The sequence below is a fragment of the Chiloscyllium plagiosum genome, unplaced genomic scaffold (genome assembly GCF_037043375.1).
Source record: "Chiloscyllium plagiosum isolate Xiang-an unplaced genomic scaffold, Cpla_swu_hap1 HiC_scaffold_34, whole genome shotgun sequence".
NCBI lineage: Eukaryota > Metazoa > Chordata > Chondrichthyes > Orectolobiformes > Hemiscylliidae > Chiloscyllium > Chiloscyllium plagiosum.
In genome coordinates this window covers 44,401,002-44,427,428 of record NW_028270172.1, presented here as the reverse complement: position 1 = coordinate 44,427,428, position 26,427 = coordinate 44,401,002, and the positions used below count along the sequence as shown (strand labels likewise).

The 26,427-nt window shown below is 41.1% G+C and overlaps 1 protein-coding gene and 1 long non-coding RNA gene across 2 annotated transcripts in view; one reads left to right on the top strand and one right to left on the bottom strand.

The window, feature by feature from the left end:
• The window catches only part of LOC122564346 (Y+L amino acid transporter 2), a 144,433-nt gene that overhangs the window by 96,825 nt on the left and 21,181 nt on the right, over positions 1–26,427 (bottom strand).
• The window catches only part of LOC122564348 (uncharacterized), a 45,392-nt gene that overhangs the window by 12,135 nt on the left and 6,830 nt on the right, over positions 1–26,427 (top strand). The window lies entirely within an intron of this gene.

The following is a 26,427-nucleotide window of genomic DNA, read 5'->3' as shown; positions in this document are numbered from 1 at the left end:
AAACATAACTGCTGGACATAGAGAGGATATTTCTGAGGGATCATTCATGAAGCTAAATGGGTAGAACTCAGAATAAGAAGGGGAATTATCACTTTGATGGAATCATACTACTGGCTTCCCGTTAGTCAGAGGGAAAAAAATGAGGAGCAAATCTGTTGAGAGATCTCAGTTATCCTTAAGAATAATAGGGTGGTAATGGTAGGAGACCTTAACTTTCCAAACATAGACTGAGACTGCCATAGTGTTAAGGACTTGAACAGGGAGGATTATGTTAAAGAAACTTTTCTTGAGCCCTTGTATCAATATATGGATGTACCTATTAGAGGAGCAAAACCTGACCTCCTCTTGAGACATAAGACTAATGTATTAGTGGGGGAGCACACTTTGGGTCTAGTGATCATAATTGTATTAGTTTTAAAATAGTTATGAAAAAGGGTAGGCCTTTGTATAAAAGTTAAAATTCTTAACTGGTGTAAGACAAATTTTAATGGTATGTGACAGGAATTTTCGAAAGTCGATTGGAGTAGTCTGTTCGGAGGTAAAGGAATACCTGGCAAGTTGGGAAGCTTCTAAAGTGAACTGATGAGAGTTCAGAGGCAGGATGTTCCTGTTAGTGTGAACAGCAAGACTGGTCAGAGTCGGGAGCAATGGATGAATAAAGATATTGAGACTTTGGTTAAGAATACGGAGGCATGTGTTAGATATAGACAACTGGGATCAAGTGAATCTCTTGAAGAGTAGAAAGGATGTAGGTGCATTGTTAAGAGGGAAATCAGGAAGGCAAAATGGGTGGCACGGTGGCACAGTGGTTAGCACTGCTGCCTCACAGCGCCAGAGACCCAGGTTCAATTCCCACCTCAGGCGACTGACTGTGTGGAGTTTGCACATTCTTCCCATGTCTGCGTGGGTTTCCTCCGGGTGCTCCGGTTTCCTCCCATAGTCCAAAAAAAATGTGCAGGTTAGGTGAATTGGCCATGCTAAATTTTCCGTAGTGTTAGGTGAAGGGGTAAATGTAGGGGAATGGGTCTGGGTGGGGTGCGCTTCGGCGGGTCGGTGTGGACTTATTGGGCTGAAGGGCCTGTTTAAACACTAAGTAATCTAAGCTAATCTATACTAAAACGGGGATAAGAGATAGCCTTGGCAGATAAGATTAAGAATAATCCAAAGAGATTCTACCAGCACGTTAAGAGCATGGGAGCAGCTTGGGAGAGAATAGGATCTCTTAAGATCAAAGGGATGGAAGAGATACTAAATGAATATTTCATGTATGTTTTTACTGTGGACAAAGACTTGGAAGCTAGGAAAAGCAGGAAAATAATTGCTGATGTATTGAAACAGTCTACATTACAGAAGAGATGGTACTGGAAGTCTTAAAAAACATAAAGGTAGACAAATCTCCAGGACCTAATCTAAATCGAGGGGTTTGAATAGGTTCATATATCGAATAACAGATGCTGAAGAGTGTGTACAGGCTGGACTCTACTACAGGGGTTTAAGGTGCTTTATATATTGAAAATGGATATCAGAAATTGATGTACAAATTAAATCTAACTGAAGGGAATCAGGGTGTTTTATGTATAGAATAGCAGACACTCCACAACATCTTCAGAACGCTCCCAGGACCAGGTATTGCACAGGGTTAGGTAGAGAGTAAACTACCAGCTCCACATACTCTTTGGCCACAGGTTTGAAATACGATGGCCACACTGTCCAATGATTGTAGATCACACACACACACACACACACACACACACACACACACACCTGTGCCTCTCCTTTTAGTCGCCCTCTTTGCCTCTCACTTCTCTACCTCCGTCACCACTCTCTTTCTGACAGTATTTTAATGTTAAATCAGACTGTGCAATTAGTGTAACAGTGTATGCTGTGTCCTGAAGGGTAGAGAATTGGCTGGCGGACAGTAAACAGGGTAATTTCCAGCTTGGTGAGCTGGTACTCACAGGGGTGCCAGAAGGGTTGCCGCTAATGCCACAGCCATTTATAATTGATATCAATGATTGAGACAAAGGGAACGAGTCTCCAGATTACTGACAAGACTAGCTTGGGTGGGAGAGAAAGTTGTGGGGATGACCAAAGAGGCTGTAAACAGGTAAGTGGCAGATGAAATATTACGTGGAAAAAGTGTCTGTTTTGTGACAGAGATTTCCAAACTAACTCAGTGACATACTAAAATATCCTTCCACTGCCTGTCCATACTTCCACACCGAATGAAAACATGCCCGAGGGAGGTCAGCTTTCTGAACGATATAATAACATTGCAACATGAAGGTACCGAGTGTATCAGAATTCACTATATCTCATCACATCACCTTTTCTGCCACCTGTATTGCTCGAATTCTATTTTAAATAATGGCAGAGAAAATATGTGGTGACACATGATTCAGGTTTGTGAGAAAAAATATAGGAAAAAGTGTTTTTGCTTAAAATGATGAGAAATTATGAAACATTATTGTCCAGGGTGTTGATGGTATCAAAACATTAACATGATGGTAGAGCCAACAGTTAGAAGGCAAATGATATGTTACCAAATATTGCTAGGAGATTGTTATGGGCTAGGTAGCCCAGACCCTAACTTAGCTAGTTGGTTTATGATGTGGAGGAGCTAGTGTTGAATTGGGGTGGACAAAGTTCAAAATCACAACACCAGGTTACAGTCCAATAGGTTTACTTGAAAGCACTAGCTTTTGGAGCATTGCTCCCTCATCAGGTGATCACTGTGATTTTTAACCTAGTTGTTTTAAACAGATGTAAAGTGGGTATTCCCGGAGAGAATCAATTGGTCAAACCACTTAGTCTTAAAAAAAACAATTTATTTACAAAATTACTGAATGAAACACAAAGGACAGAAAATAGAATGCCGAATAACTTATCGTATTCGAAAACCTAACAGACTTTCCCAACTGAATGATGCTGTTCCAAATGCTTGCAACAATCCCCATAAACACCTCTTGGCACAAAAGGTAAAATCAAATAAGTTCTTACGAGGTAGAGGTCAGTGAGAGAGAATATCAGCTTGGACCTTCTTCTGGGTCCAGCAACGTTTTCATATGCTTCTAAAAAAAACAGAAATCCTGAACTGGGAGAAGTGGCCCCTGCCTTTTCATTGTACAAGTGTTTTGTTCTTAAACTTGAAAGCGTTCTGCCTGAAGCAGTATCTGTTAGCTATGAACAAATTGACCCTAAAACCCTTCAAACTTTTTGGAGCTGGTGTTGTTCACAACCTCTCTGGAAAAAAAAGCCAAGGACTGCATAATCTTGTTAAAGGAGCAGCTTCGTCATAAGATTGGATTAGGAACGTGAGGAAGTTTTGCTGTGAATCTCTCCAGGTCAGATATTCATGTTCACTGAAGATATTAATATCCCTTTGGAGTTCCTCCTTCACACACACAGACACATGTCGACAAACACATGCTCACTTATTCTCTCACACAGGCACGCACGTTATCGTACACAGAAACTCTCACATGGATATACACACACACACACACACACCAACAGAAGACTATCGTGCACTTGCACACTTTCATTCTCACACACATGCACAGGCACACTCTCACAGACATACATGTAGGGCAATACAAACTCACAGAATCACACAATCTTACACACACTTCTGTCATACACTCCACCACAATCTCACAAACAAATTCAACCACAAACTCTCACTCCCTCAGTTACAGTTACTCCCTCAGGGTCACACTCACTCTCTCCCAAATATATGCAAAAGCACACATTTATCTCAAGGTCCAGGAGGTCTGTTTATTTGCAAATCTGTCTTTTTCTTAAAAAAAAACTTTTAGATAGCTCAAAATTAAAGCCAAAGTACGTCAATGTAGGATTTGATAAATTCTGATTTTCTGGAAACATGTCTTGACTCCAGGTTAGAGCTCTGACAGATTTGGAACAAGGCGTCACACCTACAAGTCAGACAGGTTATATTTTGTATATTCCTATCGTATTTTCCTGCTTGAAGTTTGAAAAGTGCTGACACTTCCAATTATCTCAGCACTCACTTGAAACACTCTGGAATTTGCGTCATCAATTAAACGTGGGTCTCCTTTGTAACAGAGATTTCCATATGCTGTTTCTTCGAAGCAAATTACCTTTTCGACAATCCAGGGTTGTATGAATGAAAACAGCTTCGTTCCTCTCCTGTACTGACAGAATTCCAGATCCAAGCCTAAGTCAAACTTAAACTGCACTCAGTTTAACATTGTACCACTTAGTTTATATTGTTCTTCCTCAGTCTAACATCCAAAAGTATTGGTTCACATCTTGCTGTATTTCACCTGCAGGAGGCTGACAGATGGTAACGTACAAAGTGTGAGGTGTGTTTTAATGATGAATGATTCCGAGGAAGCGAGTCTGCCATTTTAGGTTGTTCACAGCAGCCAGTTCACGTTAGCACAACACTGACATTGTTTTCTGTTTAGAAAGTCAGCAAGAGTGGGGATTTGGGAGCCCATATCAATGAGTCAGTTTCAATGTCATATCCAGTCTGTCCCTTTTATCCAGTATACTATACCCAGGAACTGGATATGATGCTGGAGTCCGGTAAAATTAAAACATTTAAAAATCACCTGGATGGGTAAATGAATAGGAAGAATCGAGAGGGATAAGGGCCAAATGCTGGCAAATAGGACAAGATAAATTTAGGTTATCTGGTCAGCATGGATGTGTTGGACTGAAGGGTCTGGTTCCATGCTGCATTCAATGACCTGATTAAATGCATCCCAGGACACTGTGAAATTCGGGAAGAAATTACAGTGTCCCTAGCACAGCTATTTGTATCATCTATCAGGTGAGATGCCAGAGAACTTGAGGGTGGCTAATCTTCTGCCTTTATTTAAGAAAGGCTGTAGGGAGGAGCCTGGGAACTATAGACTAGGGAGTCTGACATCAGTGGTAGTAGGTTATTGGAGGGGATTCTGAGAGATCAGATTTATGTGCAAAACTTGACTTTTCTTTCAGGATGTAATCATAAAGAAAGGTGAGACAGAGCGCAGATGTTGTCTACATGGACTTTACTAAGGCCTTTGACAAGGTTCTGTGTAGTAGACCAGTTGGTAAAGTTAGATCACATGTGATTCAGGGAGCGCTTGTCAATTGGACACAAGATTGTTTTCCTCGGTACCCTTGTACCTATGATGGTGCCTGAAGTGGTACCTTGTAACATTTTCACTACTTATAGGAGTACATGTGACAATAAACCTAATCCTAATCCTAAAACTGGCTTGCCAGTAGGGGACAGAGGGTTGTGGTGGAGGGTCATTGTTTGAACTGGAGGTTTGTGACCAGCAACACTTTGCAGAGATCAGTGCTGGATCCACTGCTGTGTGAGTCATTTATATAAAAGATTTGGATGAGAATTTAGAAAGCATGGATAGTACGTTTGCGGATTATATTAAAATTAGTGGAATAGTCAATCGTGAAGAAGGTTATCTAAGGTACAAAGAGATCTTGATCAATTGGGCTACTAGGTTGAGGAGTGGCAGATGGAGTTTAATTTGGATAAATGCTGAGTGTTGCATTTTGGAAAAGTGAACAAAGGTAGGACTTGCACAATTAAATGTAGGGACCTGGGGAGTGTTGTCGAACAGAGAAACCCAAGAGGTCAGGTATATAATTCTTTGAAATTTGCGTCACAAGTAGACAGGTTGGTTCAGAGGACATTTAGCACACTTGCCTTCACTCCTGAGACTTCTGAGTACAGGAGTTGGGAAGTCATGTGGAGGTTACACGAGGCCACTTTGGAAGGAAGGATGTGCACAATTCTGGTCAACCTGCTTATACGAAAGATATTACAGTATTAAATTGGAGAGGGTTCTGAAAAGATTTACCAGATGTTTTCAGGACTGGAGGATGTGAATTATACAGATAGGCTGGGACTTTTTTCACTGGAGTGTAGGAGGTCAAGGGGTGATAGAACATAGAACAGTACGGTACAGGCCCATAGGCCCTCAGTGTTGTGCTGACCTTTCATCCTACGCGAAGATCAAACTAACCTAGATACCTTTCATTTTGCTATCATCCATGTCCCTAATGTATGTTACTGTACTATCACTGTTAATGGCATATTCCACGCACCCACCACTCTGTAAAGAACAAACCTCTGACATCTCTCTCAAAACCTTCCTCCAACCACAGACATTTCTGCCCTGGGAAAAAAAATTTTGTCTATCCACCCTTGTATTCCTCTATCAAGTCACCTCTCATCCATCTTCACTCCAATGAGAAAGCCCTAGCTCCCTCAACTTAAGACATGCCCTCCAGTCCAGGCAGCATCCTGGTAAATCTCCACTGCACCCTCTCTGAAGCTTCCACATCTTTCTTATAATCAGACAACCAGAACTGAACACAATATTTCAAGTGTGTTCTAACCAGGGCTTTGTAGACCTGCAGCATAACCTCGCACTTCTTAAACTCTATCCCTCTGCTAATGAAAGCCAACACACCATATGCCTTCTTAACAACCCTGTCAACTAAGATGATGTTAGAGGTTTATAAAATCATGAGGGGTGTTCAAAACTAGGTGTCATATTTTTAAGGCGAGAGGAGAAAGATTTACAAAGGATCTGACGGCCAACTTTTTCACATGGAGCATGGTTTGTATGTGGAATGAACTGCTAGAGGACGTGGTAGATTGCAGGTACAGTTACAACATTTAACACACATTTGGACAGGTATGTTAATAGGAACGGTTTAGAGGGTTAATAGGCCAAACGCAGGCAGGTAGGGTCAAGTTTAGTTTGGGAATCTTTGTCAGCGTGGACAAGTTGGACCAACAGGTTGGTTTGTTTGATATCTTGATGGACCCAAGCACCCCAAAACGAGTTATTCTATCCTGGTCTGAAAACGTGTATAAGGTATGAGCAGGTAGGGAAACAGTTAACTTTAGGGTTGTGTGGCAAAGGCTCAGCTAGCATGACTTTGACCAGATAAGAACTTGCAGTAAACAGTGAGGCACTGGAGGCAAGAGTAGTGGTTTAACGAGGTAAAGAACATCGCCTGTGTAATGCCAGATGGTTTAATCTTTACTGTTGATGCTTGCTGATTGTAACGGTCACCCAATCAGTATAGATGTTGCCTTATTTAGAAGCTGCTCCCTGTAAGTGACTATATAATTCTTTAAGAATCTGCTATTCAAGAGAAGACAGAGAACTCATGTCCTTGTGTACATGGGCAATCACTCTCTCTCTCCAGGGCTCGGAATTAAAGGTGAAGAAGGTACAGTTAGTAAGTTTGCAGATGACACCAAAATTGGAGGTGTAGTGGACAGCAAAGATGGTTACCTCAGATTACAACAGGATCTGGACCAGATAGGCCAATGGGCTGAGAAGTGGCAGATGGAGTTTAATTCAGATAAATGCGAAGTGCTGCATTTTGGGAAAGCTAATCTTAGCAGGACTTATATACTTAATGGTAAGGTCTTAGAGAGTGTTGCTGAACAAAGAGACCTTGGAGTGCAGGTTCATAGCTCCTTGAAAATGGAGTCGCAGGTAGATAGGATAGTTAAGGCGGCGTTTGGTATGCTTTCCTTTATTGGTCAGAGTATTGAGTACAGGAGTTGGGAGGTCATGTTGCAGCTGTACAGGACATTGGTTAGGCCACTGTTGGAATATTGCATGCAATTCTGGTCTCCTTCCTATCGGAAAGATGTTGTGAAACTTGAAAGGGTTCAGAAAAGATTTACAAGGATGTTGCCAGGGTTGGAGGATTTGAGTTACAGGGAGAGGCTGAACAGGCTGGGGCTGTTTTCCCTGGAGCGTCGGAGGCTGAGGGGTAACCTTATAGAGGTTTACAAAATTATGAGGGGCATGGATAGGATAAATAGACAAAGTCTTTTCCCTGGGGTCGGGGAGTCCAGAACTAGAGGGCATAGGTTTAGGGTGAGAGGGGAAAGATATAAAAGAGACCTAAGGGGCAACGTTTTCACGCAGAGGGTGGTACGTGTATAGAATGAGCTGCCAGAGGAAGTGGTGGAGGCTGGTATAATTGCAACATTTAAGAGGCATTTGGATGGGTATATGAATAGGAAGGGTTTGGAGGGATATGGGCCGGGCGCTGGCAGGTGGGACTAGATTGGGTTGGGATATCTGGTCGGCATGGGCGGGTTGGACCGAAGGGTCTGTTTCCATGCTGTACATCTCTATGGCTCTATAAAGGAAGGGTGATATTGTGTCTCTGAGTGTTTGCTTTGACTGATACAGAAGCAGGACAACAGGTCCATTGCTTTAGTTACACTGATCATACAAGTACCAAAAACACCAAAGGGCTTTAAAGAAATTTGTCACGACATCGGATTTCAAATCAACATCAAACAGCACACTGAATATGAAACCGTTCAAAGCACAAAATTCAATAAGTCGTCTAGGTCTCACATGTCCTAAGAAAGATTGTGGGGAAAGGAATCAGCTACTCTTTTGTTTCGGACTGTTCACATTAAATAATCTGCTCTCTCAAATAGCCCGATTCCATTCAAACAATAAGTGTTGGTAAAGTAGGATGGTTGCAACAAAACCACCAGAAGAGGAGGAGATAATTCGAATAGAAAGGAGGACCAGGTTAACAGACAGTGGGACTGGCAGTCTGAAGTGTATTTATATTAATGCAAGGAATATAATGCAAGGCAGATGAGCTTAGAGTCTGAATTAATACATGGAACCTCAGTGTTATAGCTATTACAGGAACTAGGGTGGAGAGAAGGAAGGATTGGCAGCTCAACGTTCTAGGTTTTAGACGTTTCAGGTGTGATAGAGAGGGATCAAAAAGGGTGGGGGAGTTGCATTACTGATTGAGGAGGATGTCACAGCTGTCCTACGATAGGACATCTTGGAATGTTCATCCAGTAGTGTCATATGTGTAGAACTCAGGAATAAGAAAAGGTTATGATGGGGTTATCCTAGAGGCCTCCCAATTTCCAGTGGGAGATAAGAGGAACAGATATGTAAGCAGATCATGGAAAGATGTAAAAACAACAAGGTTGTTGTGGTGGGTGATTTTAAATTTCCCAATATTGACCTGGGGCTCCCTTAGTGCCAAAGATTTGGATGAGGCAGAATTTGTTCAGGAGGATTTCTTGAAACAATGAGCAGATAGCCCAACAAGGGAAGGGGCCATACTCTACCTTACATAATGGAATGAGCCTGGCCAGGTAACTGAAATTTTAGTGGGGAAACATTTTGGGAACAGGGATCATAATTCCGTAACTTTATCCTTAAGTTTTAACATAGTTATAACTGGTCATCAGGAGAAACTGCTAAAGTGGGGGACAGCTAATTACAACAGTATTGGGCAGCAAGTGCAGACATTACATTGGGGTCAGCTATTTCTGAGGGTAAATCCACACTTGACATATGGGACTCTTTCAAGGCCAGTTGATCGGGGTTTGGGGCGAGAGTGTTCCTGTGAGGATGAAAAATAAAAACTGAAATCAAAAAAGGCCCTTGAGAAATACAAAGGGAGCAGAAAAGAAAATAACTTAAACAAGGAATTAGGAGGGCTAAAATGGGCCATGACGTATACTTGGCAAGGAGGATTAAGGAGAATCCCAAGGCATTTTATGGCATACTGGTAGCAAGTGATAGGAAAGGATAGATCCACTCAAGGACAAGAGGGAATTAATGCATGAAGCCAGAGGAAGTAAGTGAGCTCTTTGATTAGTAGTTTGCATTGGCATTCACCACAGAGAAAGATAAAAATGTGCTAAGATTAGGGAGCGATACTTTTGATATTCTAGTAGATGTCAATATTAAGAGAGAGAGAGAGAGAGAGATGATGGTGTTAGATGTCTTGATAAACATTAAAGTTGATAAGTCCCAGGGCCTGAAAGGATCCATACCAGGATACTGAAGGAGGGAAGGGAAGAGCTTGCTGGAGCCTTGTTAGAGATCTCTGTCTTCTTTAACCACAGGCAAGGTCCCAGAAGACTGGAGAATAACCAATTTTGATTTTTAAGGACAACAGGAATAATCCTAGAAATTATTGGTCAGTGAGTTTTACATCAGTTGTAGAGAAATTATTGGAGAAGCTTCTTACAGACAGGAATTACTCATATTTATAAATGAATAGACAAATGATACAGATAGTCAGCATGCCTTTAATGTGGGGGAGGTCTTGTCTCACAAATTTGACTGAGTTTTTTGAGAAAGCGGCAAAGATGATTCATGGGGATAGGTTAGTGGATGCTGTCTACAAGGACTTTACTCAGGCATTTGACAAGGTTCCTCATGGTAGGCTAGTCCAGAGGATTAATTCATAAGAGATCCACAGTGAGTTAGTAAAATGGATATAAAACTGGCTTGGCCATAGAAGACAGAGGGTGGTTGTGGAGGGGTGTTTTTCTGACTAAAGATCTGTGACCAGTGCAAAAACCTCTTGTTTGAAATGTACATAAAATATAGATAATCTGACTACTAAGTTTGCTAACATGAAAACTGGTGGATTTCTTGACAGTGAAGAAGGTTTTCAAAGATATCAATTGGTTGGAAAGTTGGATGGAGAAATGGCAGATGGAATTTAATCTGAACAAATGAGAGGTTAAGTATTTTGGAAGGTCAAATGCAAGATAAAATTATACAGTAAATGGTCCACACCAGGAGAAGTGATATTTAGAGGGATCTTGAGATGTTAGCCCATAGCTCACTGAAAATGGCAACATAAATGGATTAACTGGTAAAGGCAGTATATGACATGTTTGAGATGTTGTGTTATAGGTATCTTTATTAATTCACTCACCAGCTTGCTATATTCACTCATACCATATTCCCATTCATAACTCATCACGAGCTTGCTATATTTACTAAAACGTGCTTTCTTTCATTCATAAAACTACATTTTTGTAGTACACTATGACAAGGTCGACTAAATTAAAATATCCCTTCAAACCCATTATTGCTTCTTTACACCTTCAATCCTGATCAGACCTATCTACATCAAAAACTCCCTCTGAATGAGTGTCAACATTGTAACCTATTCAGAAACAATACCATCCCATCATCAGGTCTCCATGCCTCACCCAAAATTGTGGCAAGATTGCAACATTAAGCAGCCCTTACTGTCTCAGGACCTGAATAGATTACAGAATATCAAACAAACAGTTCCTTCAATTAGTATGTCCTTGTCAAATACACATTAAATGGGGTCACCATTCCCTTTATGAAACTTACTATCAAAGCTGCGCTTCCGTGAAATTGCATGAATGAAACTGTCAAATCCGTAATCTGAAATAAAATCTCATGACCCAGCTGCGGTAATCAGTTTAATATCCTTTATACTTTCATTTAATGCACATATAATTTCTACTATATTTCAATAATATAGGTCTAGTACTTTTACTAACACTCACTGACATACAAGATCAAAGGACTAACATCTCTGAATTATGCAAGCAGACCAGACAGACACTTTAATCCCATCAGGAGCAGCAGCCAGTACTTAGCAAACATTCAAACAATTTCCTGTTTCCCCAGCTCAGATGGCATGCAAACATTTTTGAGTACAATAGATAAAACTATTTAACACCATAGTGATAGGTTTTTAATGTATATAAGGCTGATGTATAAAGAGGTCAGTGTAAGAGCTGTACTTTGGGGTTCCATCACCACCTTGAACTGTGCTACTGTGGATGCTTAATAAAGAGACTGTTTTTATCACTCACCGATTTCGGTCAATATTTGCACATGATCCCACGCATGCTTGCCTTCATCAGTCAGGGCATTGAGTATAAAAGTTGACAAGTTATGTTGCAGCAATAAAAGACTTTGGTCAGGCCATGTTTTAAGTACTGTGCTCAGTTCTGGTCACTGCACTATTGGAAGAGAATGTGGAGGCTTTGGAAAAGGTACAGAGGTTTACGAGGACGTTGCTTGGATTGGAGAGCATTAGCTAAAAAAGGAGAGGTTGCAGAAACTTGGATAGTTTTCGCAAGAACATCAAAGGCTGAGCAACAACCTGATAGAAGTTTATAAAATTATTTGAGGCAAAATAGGGGGAATCAGTGGAGTCTTTTACCCAGGGTGGAATGTCCATTACTAGGGAGCATGGGTTTAAGATGAGAGGGAATAAATTTGAAGGAGATGTGCAAGGTATTCAGACACACACACAAACAGACAGGGAATAAAGGAATCAAGAAAGTGATGCTGCAAAAGCACAGCGGGTCAGGCAGCATCAGAGAAGCAGGAGAATCAATGTTTCGGGCAAAAGCTCTTCATCAGGGAATAAAGGAATAAGGACCTTGTGCCAGAAGATAGGATTAATTTAGAATTGCATCATGTTTGGCACAGATTTAATGGGCCGAAGGGCCTGCTCCTTCACTGCACTGTTCTGTGATTGGGACTTGTATCTCTTTCAGAGAGTGAGATGGCCTGGACCTCTGGAGTCTTCCTGCCTCTCCTACAACACATTCCCATGCTGCGGCAGTCTTTGACAAGTTTTCCATGTCTTCTTCCTCGTCTTCTTTAACTTTTACACCTCCATTGGACTCTTTTTGTTCTAAACTTTTCGTTATCTTTGGTTCTGTATTTACCTCATGGTCTTTTGCCTTGCACTAGCATCTGTTGCAACTAACCTCTTGTGCTCCCCATCCTAACACACTCTCCCTTCTGTTCCAGCATTCAGCCTATTAATCTTCTTAAATACATATAAATGGCTCACGTGTGCACCAGGCACTACTTCCAGTTCTGCGAGTGACAGGAAATGGAGAGATATTGTAAGGAGTGAGGTTCGAAGAGCGTAGATGGGGTGGTAAGTTGGCCAGTAACACATTGGATAAAATTTAAACAGAGAGAGTTGTAAATTGGTACAATTTTGGTAGGAAGAAGTAGGAGAGACAATATAAAGTAAAAGGCAAAATTCCAACGAGAGGGTATGAACTGCAAAACTGAGGTGAACATGCGCACAAATTGCTGAAGGTGGCAGGGTAGGTAGAAAAGGTTCACAGGATGCTAAGTTTTGTAAATAGAGACACACAGTGCAAAAACAAATATATTACGATGAATCTTCATGATTCAGCCTCTAATAAAGTATAATGCTAATTTCTGGGTTCAGCAATTTAGGAAAAACAAGAGGAGTCAGGGCCAATGGACTTAAGAAATATAGATTGATTGGGGAAGCAGATATTGAACCCCGTTTTAGGTTGTGAGGAAATATGATACAGCCGAAAGTGAGGACTGCAGCTGCTGGAGATTACAGTCATGAGAGTGGTGCTGGAAAAGCACAGCAGGTCAAGCAGCATCCGAGGAGCAGGAGAATCGGTGTTTAGGCATAAGCCCTTCATCAGGAGTAAAGGGCTTTTGCCTGAAACGTCGATTTTCCTGCTCCTCAGATGCTGCCTGATCTGCTGTGCTTTTCCAGCACCACACTCTTGAGGAAATATGATACAGCCATTCAAAATTATTAAAGATCTTTACAGAGTAAATAGAAAGCAGTTGTTCCCACTGCTGCAAGAGTCAAAACGAGAGAACAATGGTTCAAGGTGATTGACTAAAGAAGCATCAAGGGCACAAGCAAAATCCTTTTTATGTAGTGGGTGGCTAGGATCGGGAATGCTTTGCCACAGGGGATAATGCAAACAAATGCAGTCACAATTTCAAAAGCACCTAAATGGAAAGAATTGGCAGGGCTACGATCATAAGGGTGGGGGGATTAAGGTCAGCTGATGTGCTCTTGTAGAGAGCTCGCATGGACAGAATGAGCCTAATGATCGTCTTCTGTGCTGTAACCACATTAGGAACCCTCGCTAACATTTTGGCACGAAGACTGAAAAGAGGTGTGTTAAGTTTTACACTTGAGGATTGCCTCTTGCTAAAAACCAAGTCAAGAAAATTTGATAAATGTGACAAAGTCAAACTGGTGCCATAACTTGCAGAAATATCACTAAATTATTTTCTAAAAATTTTAGACTTATCATTGTGACATTGATCTATGAAGAAGAAACATGCACAAAACTAGATATACCAATCTGATGGTAAATCTGGCAAATCTCAAGGTACATTACACACTAGTTTCAGCCTTTCAAAAAAATCAGCTCAAACTGCACTGCGCTAAACAAAGACTGTCACAAAGCATCTCAATAAGCTTGCATTTTCCTTCTTTCTGGAATGTTACAAAGCTCTTGGGAAGGTGCACTGCTTCTCAAACTCCATTACTCAGGGATCACCAGAAAATTTACAATTTAATCAAAGCTTGCAAATTTCCTGATTTACATGTCTGATGAAATCAAGCTAACAAAAACATAAGAACAGAAACCTGGCCTAACAATAGTTATTTCGATACTTATTAAATCAACCAGTTCAGAAACGTTATTATACACCCCTCGGAACAGGTGGTTTTTAAACCCAGGCCACCCGACCACTGCATCACAACAGCTCTACAATAATCGCTACTTTTTTATCTAATGAACCTGTTCAGAGATGCTATAGAGTTATACTAATTTACAGCACAGAAACAGACACTTCGGTCTAACTCATTCATGCTGACCACATATCCTAGAGGAGAAAGTGAGGTCTGCAGATGCTGGAGATCAGAGCTGAAAATGTGTTGCTGGAAAAGCACAGCAGGTCAGGCAGCATCCAGGGAACAGGAGAATCGACGTTTTGGGCATAAGCCCTTCTTCAGGAATGAGGAAAGTTTGTCCAGCAGGCTACGATAAAAGGTAAGGAGGAGGGACTTGGGGGAGGAGCGTCGGAAATGCGATAGGTGGAAAGAGGTCAAGGTGAGGGTGATAGGTCAGACTGGGGTGGGGGCAGAGAGGTCAGGAAGAAGATTGCAGGTTAGGAAGACAGTGCTGAATTTGATGGATTTGACTGAAACAAGGTGGGGGGAGGGGGAATGAGGAAACTGGTGAAATCCGAGTTCATCCCTTGTGGTTGGAGGGTTCCTAGGCGGAAGATGAGGCGCTCTTCCTCCAGCCGTCGTTTTGTTGTGGTCTGGCGATGGAGGAGTCCAAAGGCCTGCATATCCTTGGTGGAGTGGGAGGGGGTGTTAAAATGTTGAGCCACAGGGTGGTTGGGTTGGTTGGTACGGGTGTCCCAGAGGTGTTCTCTGAAACGCTCCGCAAGTAGCCGGCCTGACTCCCCTATATAGAGGCCACATCGGGTGCAGAGGATGCAATAGATGATGTGTGTGGAGGTGCAGGTGAATCTGTGGCGGATATGGAAGTTTCCTTTGGGGCCTTGGAGGGAGGTGAGGGGGGGAGGTGTGGGCACAAGTCTTGCACCTCCTGCGGTTGCAGGGGAAGGTGCCGGGAGTGGAGGTTGGGTTGGTGGGGGGTGTGGATCTGACGAGGGAGTCATGGAGGGAGTGGTCTTTACGGAATGCTGATAGGGGAGGGGAGGGAAATATATCCTTGGTGGTGGGGTCCGTTTGGAGGTGGCGGAAATGACGGCGGATGATGCGCTGTACATGGGAGATTGGTGGGGTGGTAGGTGAGGACCAGTGGGGTTCTGTCCTGGTGGCGGTTGGAGGGGCGGGGCTCAAGGGCGGAGGAGCGGGAAGTGGAAGAGATGCGGTGGAGGGCATCATCGACCACGTCGGGGGGGAAATTTAACCTAACCTAGTCCCATTTGTCAGCACTTGATCGATATCCCTCTTAACTCTTCCTATTCATATACCCATCAAGATGTCTTTTAAATGTTGCAAGTGTACCAGCCTCCACCACTTCCCCTGGCAGCTCATTCCATACACGTACCACCCTCTGCGTGAAAAAGCTGCCCCTTAGGTCTCTTTTATATCTCTCCCCTCACACCCTCAACCCATGACCTCTTGTTCTGGACAACCCCACCCCAGGGGAAAAGAATTTGTCTATTTACTCTATCAATGTCCCTCATGATTTTATATACCTCTACGAGGTCACCCCTCAGCCTCTGACTCTCCAGGGAAAACAGCCCTTGCCTATTCAGCCTCTCCCTATAGCTCAAACCTTCCAACCCTGACAATTCACACCTCTGGAGCAGGTAGGACATGAACCCAGGCCTCTTGGGCCAGATATGGGGACACTACCATTGCACCATAAGCAACCCCTAATTACTAATTATTACAAATTTTAATCACAAGTAAACAACTATGAACAATCAACATGTGGCTCAAACACTAACCCCCTTTTAAAACTGCTACACACGTATGGACAGATAGACCCCAACAATAAAAAAGCCCAATCTAGTGCTAAATACTGCCAACAGGACCAAAACACAAGTACTGATACACAACAACTCACAGCATAACGAGTCATGTCTGCGGATTTCAGAATTTTTTGTAATCAAGCCTGATCATTCTTCAACCATTTGACCACTTTTTCTTTGCGTAAAATCCAACGATAATTTGTATAAAGACCACCTAATTAACTAGATGTTTGGCTTCAAAGTTAAATTTTCAGGTAACAAAAACCAAGTTTATTGTACACTGCACTCTAGCTTAACTTCCCATGATCAAATCACAATGTGGCACAAGAGTTTCTGTGATAGAGTTAGTGGTCTTATGTCGAGTGCATGCATCTGAAAGCCTGCAACGTGCATGTCATTTTTGGCTTTCTAAAATCTTTCAATAGTCACCCAAACATAGAAGGTTTTGGATAGCTGCCATTTTAGCAATCAGAGAGAGCAAAAGTAACAATCACCATGGTACGGAAAGCATGAATTTCTCACACCTGTCAGCATACATTTGTTCAGTCTAATTCCTAAATTATATACAGCAAGTTTGGACTTCAATACAGCCAATTAAGATTAATGATGTTCTTAGCTCAAAGCTATCAAATTTAATTGCATTCACTTATATTCTGACCTCTTATTAACAATAATTCTATCTTAGATTAGACCATTGCCTGTTGGATTTCTTTGAAGGGCTGTCACTTTGGTTATGATTTTTTTCAGATCAATAACCATATTTTCATTGAAGCAACACTAATCATACCTTGATTTAAGACTGAACGCAAGCAGAAATTCCAGAACCTGCTACTTATTAAATAAATTGACGTAATTTTAATTTTCATGGTTACCTCAGTTAAAGATCATAGTAAGGTTATTAAACAGTTTCTCCAGCAGGCTGGAAGAAATGTAAGATTGTGCCTGAATAGGTTTTAATGACATGATAACTACAATTGAATATCTCTTTGTATCCTTTAAAAATTAATCCAGATTTTATCTCCCTTATCAAATTGTCAAAGACCCTCATTACACCTTTGGAAGCATGGCTTTTGCATTAACAGTTAACTCATTTTAAATAGCACACCCCAAATATTTCACATATAAAGAACTATTATTTTGTAGGGTGAATGTCACAGCTATTTATACATTAGCTTCCACAAACATGTGCAGAATGAGTGACATTTTTATCTGCTTTTGATGCTGGTGAGTGTAAACGTTAGTCAGAACATTGGGACAATTGCTATCTTTTTCAGACAGGCCCAAAGGATATTAAACATTCATTTGAAAAGGTTATGGCCCTTGGTTTAATGTTTCATTTAAAATTTGCGACCTCTAAATATAACCGTTAGCCTCAGTGAAACTTTCAAAAGACATCTTGAAGCAACAATTCTGAGCTGAGATGATAAACAGAACATCATGGATAGCAAGGCAGGAAATTAATATACTTTAAATCTTCAATATAAAAATCGCAATATTTGGTTTTGCACAACTAATTCTGGGTGTTTATTTGTTTTTATTAGAAACTAATTCTGTTTTTATATTCGTGTTTACTACAAGACTTAAACTGATACAGTTGAAGAGAAACAAAAGAATGGTTAAATCCATGCCAGACTTTTGCAAGGTCACACTCATTCACATGACGTTATCTTCTCATGTCCATTAACCGTCAAAAGTTTCTCAGAAAATCAGCTCAATTTTACTTTCCCTTGCTTTCATGTCTCAGCTTCTTATTCAAATTTTCCTCTTGGATTAGGAAATAACTTGCACACAATATTTGTACCCAGGTTGGGTGCACAGTTGAGGAAAAGCTTGCCTCTGTGAACCCAACATATTAAATGGCCACCCCCATTTCTAATTGTTGATGGATGTGCAGCTTGGGAGGCATCCAACTGCCAAACATGTCACCGACACGCTCAATGACTTGTACAAAGGAAAAGATTTCCTTGACCCTCATGTTTTTAATCCCTCATGTCAACAAAAAAAGCATCCATTCAGCAAGAAACTGGAGCTGTCCATTGTTATGACCAAATCCAGACTGAGTTTCCGCAAGTTTTTATAGTTCTGGATGGGCTACCCTAAATTATTAAACTCCCAAATGAGGAAGGATGAACTGACTCCCCTTCTTCATCCACCTGCCCACTCAGTATATTCCAACAAGGTTAATTTTAAAAGAATTTATGTTTCACCAGGCCTTCATGTGTTCATTAGTTATTGAACATAAATCAAAATAATAACATAACACACATATACATAGATTAGAAATAAGAAGGGAGTTCTAAAAGAAAAAAAAAAGTGGAGATCTACACAGACCAGTCTTTCTGGGTGATCATGAAGAATAGGTAGTAGAATGTTGATAGGTGAACATCGAATTGTTTTGTCTTTTGCAGGTTAGTTATGTTTATTTGACCTCTTTCCTTTGGATGGTGATTGGCTGGCATCACTCAGCGTGAGAAGCCTTCAGTTGTCCTCTTTCTAATGACTGGCTTGTTAGCTAGTTAAATTATAACGCTCAAAGCAGGGATGACTAGTGAGTAATTCTACTAGCTCAACTCCAGGCCAGTGCACCTTCTTCCACTATGACACTTAAAACAAGTTTGCAGTCGATTTTAACCTTTTTAAAAAATATATTCACCATGGGGCAAACACAAAAAATGTCTGGAAGAAGTGGCATTCTGCTGACGTAAGATAGTTCACTGTTCGATTATCTGTTCCTATTACACCTTTCTCTCTGTTTGAGGGTTCCTGGATATTCCACAGGACTCTCATGACATTTTGCTAGACATTACTGAATTTACATCCACAGTCTTATGTTTGTCACAGTCTTCTTATGTGCAAGTCTTCAGGCTAACAGGGCTGGAAAAAAATGTCTTGAATTGTTCTAGCACTTCAAATCACCTGAGCTGAAAGGAAGGTTAAAGTTGTCTTTCGAATTCACTGAGAAAAGGGAGTGTATCTCAGGAACACACAGATTCATATCTAGTGATTGTGCAGATAGTCACAAAAGTGGTATACTTGCAACCTAACACTACCTTTAATGCAATTCATTCGCATTAGAAATTAAGAAGTGAAGATGGAGTGATACTTCAGTTTGACTGAATGCCTGTAAAGGATATTGTTAGGAAAAAAAAAGGTTGAATCTTCAGTTTTGCCATTTATCTTAAGACCTTTAAAAACTGTCTTTATAAATATACAGCTTTTTCTTTTCATTTGCATAATAAATGTTATTATTTTTAAATGCACGCATTGACATCTTTGTGTGAATATGATCAACGACTGACCATCACAGTAACAACATCACAAAAATGAAACTTATCGATCAAGCCAGGCTTCATGCTGGAATAGGAGTGGTCCATTACTGGGATCATAGGCTTGACCATTATTATATTTTCTTTCCCTTCTCTTCCTTGTGCGTGTGTATGCACATGAAGTCGCAAACACTATTCTCAGTTTGAATATGTGAAGATGTAATACACCTGGTTTAACTCAAAAGGAGCTTGCTATATATTACTTTTAATGCAACTTCACCAAAATAGAGAATCATTTTCAAAAATAAACTAAATCTCTTTACAGACAGAAGGCGAGGAGAATAAAGGAGTTCACACTCTCTCCTGCCCATCTTATCTTTCAATTTAATGCCAGCCTTAACTTCTTAGTTAGCCAAGAATGATGCATCATTGTTGTGGAGTGAGAGATATTGTTATGACATATGGTGTTATAGGTTATCTTTATTAATCCACTCACCAGCTCACTATATTTTTGCTTCCTTTTCACACCATATCAGCCCAACAGCCCCTCTTTCTCACTAGAATATATATCTTTGTTGAGAGTTATGATACATCTCCTTGAAATGTCTGCAACTGCTTCTCTACCATATTGTCCTTCAGCCTTGTTTCCATTACAATCTACCCTTTACTCTGTCTTCATACTCGTGAAATTACTGTCTTAAATTTACAGAATTACAAGTGCAAATTTTTCACCTGCAAACTGAATGTAAAATTCTATCATGATGGTATCACTCTTACCTAGAATAGTCTCTCCTAGAATGCCATTAACTCTTTTTTTCTGATGACAGGTTGCTCAATGGTTAGCACTGCTGCCTTACAGCGCCAGAGACACAAGTTAAATTCCACCTTCGGGTGGCTGTGCAAACGCCAGAGATTCTCCCCACGTTTGTGTGGGTTTCCAGCGGGTGCACCAGTTTCCTCTCAGTCCAAAGATTTGCACATTAGTTGGATTGGCCATATTAAATTGCCGATAGTGTTCAGGGGTGTGTAGGTTAGGTGCATTAGCCATGGGAAATGCAGGGTTACAGGGGAAAAAAGGGTAAGGCGATGGATCTGGATGGGATAATCTTCAGAAGGCCAGTTGGACGTGTTGGGCTGAATGGCCTGTTTCCACACTGTAGGGGTCCTATGAAAATATGATCAGATTCAAAACAGTCCTTTACTTCCTTCTTTTTAGAAAATACTTATCTAAGAAACTGACTCAAATACATTCTTTGAACTTGTCCTCGAGACTCCCTTTGCCAATTTGTCTAATTTATAACAAGAATCTGAATTTCCTACAAATATTGCAGTACCTTTCTTAAATAAAAGGTATTAAATAAATACTAGGTAGTTATCTTTTACAAATGACACAAGAAAATTACAGAAATTATCGGAAGACAGGAAACAGAGAATGAGGGATTTGAATAAATAATTAGCAACAAAACAAACTTAGAAAATGGGACTGAAAGCCAACAAATTTCCTGGACCAAATGGTGTACATTCAAATGCTTTAAAATACATGACTGTTCTTCTTAAGCAATACCTCAAGACAGAGATGACTTTCTTCCACTCTGGAGGTGTAGGTAACCAAAAAGTACAATATTCTATTATATCTTGGGGCGGCACGGTGGCACAGTGGTTAGCACTGCTGCCTCACAGCGCCAGAGACCCGGGTTCAATTCCTGCCTCGGGCGACTGACTGTGTGGAGTTTGCACGTTCTCCCAGTGTCTGCGTGGGTTTCCTCCGGGTGCTCCGGTTTCCTCCCACAGTCCAAAAATGTGCAGTTCAGGTGAATTGGCCATGCTAAATTGCCCATAGTGTTAGGTAAGGGGTAAATGTAGGGGAATGGGTCTGGGTGGGTTGTGCTTCGGCGGGTCGGTGTGGACTTGTTGGGCCAAAGGGCCTGTTTCCACACTAAGTAATCTAATCTAATCTAATCTAATCTAATCTTGACACCCTGCCACAGATGAGGCCAGAGGGTGAGACGATCAGATGTTTGCATGCTCCTTCCAGAGTTTGCTGCACTGGCCTCTATCTGGGCCTATCAGAAGTGCCGGAACTGACTAATATTTTTGCAGGGTGCCCTTTCTTTAGTTTCAACAGTCAAGGACAAGAGCTTCCCAAGCAATCCATCATGGCTGGCAGCAAGCTGATGAATTTCCTGTGCTATTTTCACCCGACATCTGCTCTTTGTATCACAGAGGGTTTTTTTTTGCTGGGCATTAGCCTTCCTTGGTGTTCAGATCTGCATTCTTTCCTACAGATTTTGGTGCTGCTTCCATTCATGAATCACCTTGTGTTTGAGAAATCGGAGCTCCCAGATGGCCTGGTCACTCTCGTGATTCCAGTCCTAATATCTTCTGGTACAGAAAACTAGATCCTCCGCATGTGTTGTTTATGATGGATTCAGGGGCAAACCAGGTGCCTTGGACATTCTATTGTTCTTGTTTGCTGAACATTGCCAAGTTAGCTGTGAGACATTGACTGTATAAGGCCTTTCACCATAGAATCCTTAAGTCTCCAGTGACATGGCATTTCTGCTGCTGCTGTCATTTTTGGGCCAGGCGAATGGTGATAGTAGACTAGCTAAGACAATAGTTGGTCTAGCAGTTGTCAGCTCCTGTTATGATGTTAGTAATGCAAACATCCTTGTTGTCCTTTATCAGATGATAACAGTCAAGCAGGTACCAATATGAGGAGCAGGGTGCTGGTATATGGTCTTGCATTAATCTGCCTAATGAAATAAAGTGCTTGTTATAACGAAGCCATGGTCTATGCATTTCATCAAAGTGATGACTACACTGCTGCTTGCCTTCCTAATTCCTTCTTTGCCAATCAAGCTATTCCAGAGGATTGTATCCCTCACAATACTGCAATGAAATCACCAAGCAGGGTCAATTAATCTCTTATTAGTACGTGGGACAAAGTTTGGTCAAGGCTGGAGCCTCTTTGGGCTCATCCATTGCTTCCAGGGCAGGGTATGCATATAGATGACTGTAATGTACTGTTTCTGCTCTATGAATAAAACTATAATCAGGTTAGACTGCCCCTGATGGGGCACTATAGCAAAAACACAAATAAACAGTTAACAGAAAATAAAAAGTGAACAGAAACTTACTGAATCAGAACAACATTCTTTGGCGTGATGATGCATTCCAACTCAGGTGGGGTACTGCCTCTGGGCTTGGGTGAACTGAAGGGTCAGAAGGTGTTTGCTTATCCCTTAGGGGAAAACACTGAGCTGGTGAGCTAATTCACTTTTCATGGCAAAAACCAACATCAGAATTGCATTCAGAAATAAAATCAGATTTTGAGAAGATTTGTAGCTCAGGTTGAGGTTTTGGATGTAAGCTTGCTCGCTGAGCTGGAAGGCTCATTTTCAGATGTTTCGTCACCATCCTAGGTAACATCATCAGTGAGCTTTCAGTGAAGCACTGGTGGCATTGCCCGCTTTTTATTTGGGTGTTCAGGTTTCCTCAGGTTGGTGATGTCATTCCCTGTTCTTTTTTTCAGAGGGCGGTAAATGAGATCCAAGTCAATGCGTTCCTTTGGCAAACAGGCTACGATAGCATTGTAGGCAAAAGGGAGGACTGCAGATTCTGGAAACCAGAATTTAGATCAGAGTGATGCTGGAAAAGCACAGCAGGTCAGGCAGCATCCGAGGAGCAAGAAAATCAACGCTTCGGGCAAACGGCCTTCATCAGGATGAAGGGTTTTTACCTGAAACATCGATTTTCCTGCTTTTCGGATGCTGCCTGACCTGCTGTGCTTTTCCAGCACCACACTCTTGAGGAAATATGATACAGCCATTCAAAATTATTAAGGATCTTTACAGAGTAAATAGAAATAAATTGTCCCCACTGATGCAAGAGTCAAAACGAGAGAACAATGGTTCAAGGTCGTGCCCTTGATGATTCTTTAGTCAAAATCCTTTTTATGTAGTGGGTGGCTAGGATCGGGAATGCTTTGCCACAGGGGATAATGCAAACAAATGCAGTCACAATTTCAAAAGCACCTAAACGGAAAGAATTGGTAGGGCTACGATCATAAGGGTGGGGGATTGGGGTCAGCTGATGTGCTCTTGTAGAGAGCTCGCATGGACAGAATGAGTCTTAGGATCGTCTTCTGTGCTGTAACCACATTAGGAACCCTCGCTAACATTTTGGCACGAAGACTGAAAGAGATGTGTTAAGTTTTACACTTGAGGATTGCCTCTTGCTAAAAACCAAGTCAAGAAAATTTGATAAACGTGACAAAAATCAAACTGCCGCCATAATTTGCAGAAATATCACTAAATTATTTTCTAAAAATTTTAGACTTATCATTGTGACATTGATCTATGAAGAAGAAACATGCACAAAACTAGATATACCAATCTGATGGTAAATCTGGCAAATCTCTTCAAGGTACATTACACACTACATTCAGCCTTTCAAAAGAATCAGCTCAAACTGCACTGTGCTAAACAAAGACTGTCACAAAGCATCTCAATAAGCTTGCATTTTCTTTCTTTCTGGAATGTTACAAAGCTCTTGGGAAGGTGCACTGCTTCTCAAACTCCATTACTCAGGGATCACCAGAAAATTTACAATTTAATCAAAGCTTGCAAATTTCCTGATTTACATGTCTGATGAAATCAAGCTAACAAAAACATAAGAACAGAAACCTGGCCTAACAATAGTTATTTAGATACTTATTAAATCAACCAGTTCAGAAACGTTATTATACACCCCTCGAAACAGGTGGTATTTAAACCCAGGCCTCCCAACCACTGCACCACAACAGCTCTACAATAATCGCTACTTTTTTATCTAATGAACCTGTTCAGAGATGCTATAGAGTTATACTAATTTACAGCACAGAAACAGACACTCCGGTCTAACTCATTCATGCTGACCACATATCCTAACCTAACCTAGTCCCATTTGCCAGCACTTGATCGAGATCCCTCTTAACCCTTCCTATTCATATACCCATCAAGATGTCTTTTAAATGTTGCAATTGTACCAGCCTCCACCACTTCCCCTGGCAGCTCATTCCATACACATACCACCCTCTGCGTGAAAAAGCTGCCCCTTAGGTCTCTTTTATATCTTTCCCCTCACACCCTCAACCTATGACCTCTAGTTCTGGACACCCCCACCCCAGGGAAAAGACTTTGTCTATTTACTCTATCAATGCCCCTCATGATTTTATAAACCTCTACGAGGTCACCCCTCAGCCTCTGACTCTCCAGGGAAAACAGCCCTTGCCTATTCAGCCTCTCCCTATAGCTCAAACCTTCCAACCCTGACAATTCACACCTCTGGAGCAGGTAGGACATGAACCCAGGCCTCTTGGGCCAGATATGGGGACACTACCATTGCACTATAAGCAACCCCTAATTACTAATTATTACAAATTTTAATCACAAGTAAACTATGAACAATCAACATGTGGCTCAAACACTAACCCCCTTTTAAAACTGCTACACACGTATGGACAGATAGACCCCAACAATAAAAAAGCCTAATCTATTGCTAAATACTGCCAACAGGACCAAAACACAAGTACTGATACACAACAACTCACAGCATAACAAATCATGTCTGCGGATTTCAGAATTTTTTGTAATCAAGCCTGATCATTCTTCAACCATTTGACCACTTTTTCTTTGCGTAAAATCCAACGATAATTTGTATAAAGACCACCTAATTAACTAGATGTTTGGCTTCAAAGTTAAATTTTCAGGTAACAAAAACCAAGTTTATTGTTCACTGCACTCTAGCTTAACTTCCCATGATCAAATCACAATGTGGTACAGGAGTTGTGATAGAGTTAGTGGTCTTATGTCGAGTGCATGCATCTGAAAGCCTGCAACGTGCATGTCATTTTTGGCTTTCTAAAGTCTTTCAATAGTCACCCAAACATAGAAGGTTTTGGATAGCTGCCATTTTAGCAATCAGAGAGAGCAAAAGTAACAATCACCATGGTACGGAAAGCATGAATTTCTCACACCTGTCAGCATACATTTGTTCAGTCTAATTCCTAAATTATATACAGCAAGTTTGGACTTCAATACAGCCAATTAAGATTAATGATGTTCTTAGCTCAAAGCTATCAAATTTAATTGCATTCACTTATATTCTGACCTCTTATTAACAATAATTCTATCTTAGATTAGACCATTGCCTGTTGGATTTCTTTGAATGGTAATCACTTTGGTTATGATTTTTTGCAGGTCAATACCATATTTTCATTGAAGCAAAACTAATTGTACATTGATTTAAGACTGAACACAAGCTAAAATTCACCCAAACCTGCTAATTATTAAATAGCTTTAAATACTTTTCCAGCATCACTCTGATCTAAACTACGATAGCTTTGTGACGTTCAGCTCTGTCACCACTGGGGCTGTCCAAATGGATGCACATTCTCCTGTCTCTGTGCTACTTTTATCCACTCTGCTGCTGATGTTATCCCACTGCTCCCCTCACTGTGTTCCCACTGCCATTTCTGTTTAAAGTAAGTGACTACAGAGATAATGGATGCATTGATTTTGAACCTTCAGATTTTCCTGGACTCTGTAATGTTAAAATTAAATAGGAATCTCTCACTGGACATTGATGTAATATTAAAGAGTTAAACTGCACTAAGTGAACATTCTAGAAGTGGGTGGGGTCGACAGGCAAGAGTGTGAATCACTCCCACCCTAATTAGACAGTCATTTGCTACTAGTCCCCAAATATTATTAACTTAAACTATCTCTTCAGAAATGCTTTCGAGCCATCCCCTGAAGCTAGGACATCTCACACCTGCATTGTCTTGGGGAATCACTCAGTCCAGAAATCATGTACATAATGACTCCCCAGGATTAGGGCATTAATATTTGCATTATCTCCGGTGATCTCATCCTGCCATTGTACCTGGAGTAACATGTGACTGAGTGACAGGGGGTTGTCTTGAGTGGCATGTGACTGTGGGGGAGAAAGTGAGGTCTGCAGATGCTGGAGATCAGAGCTGG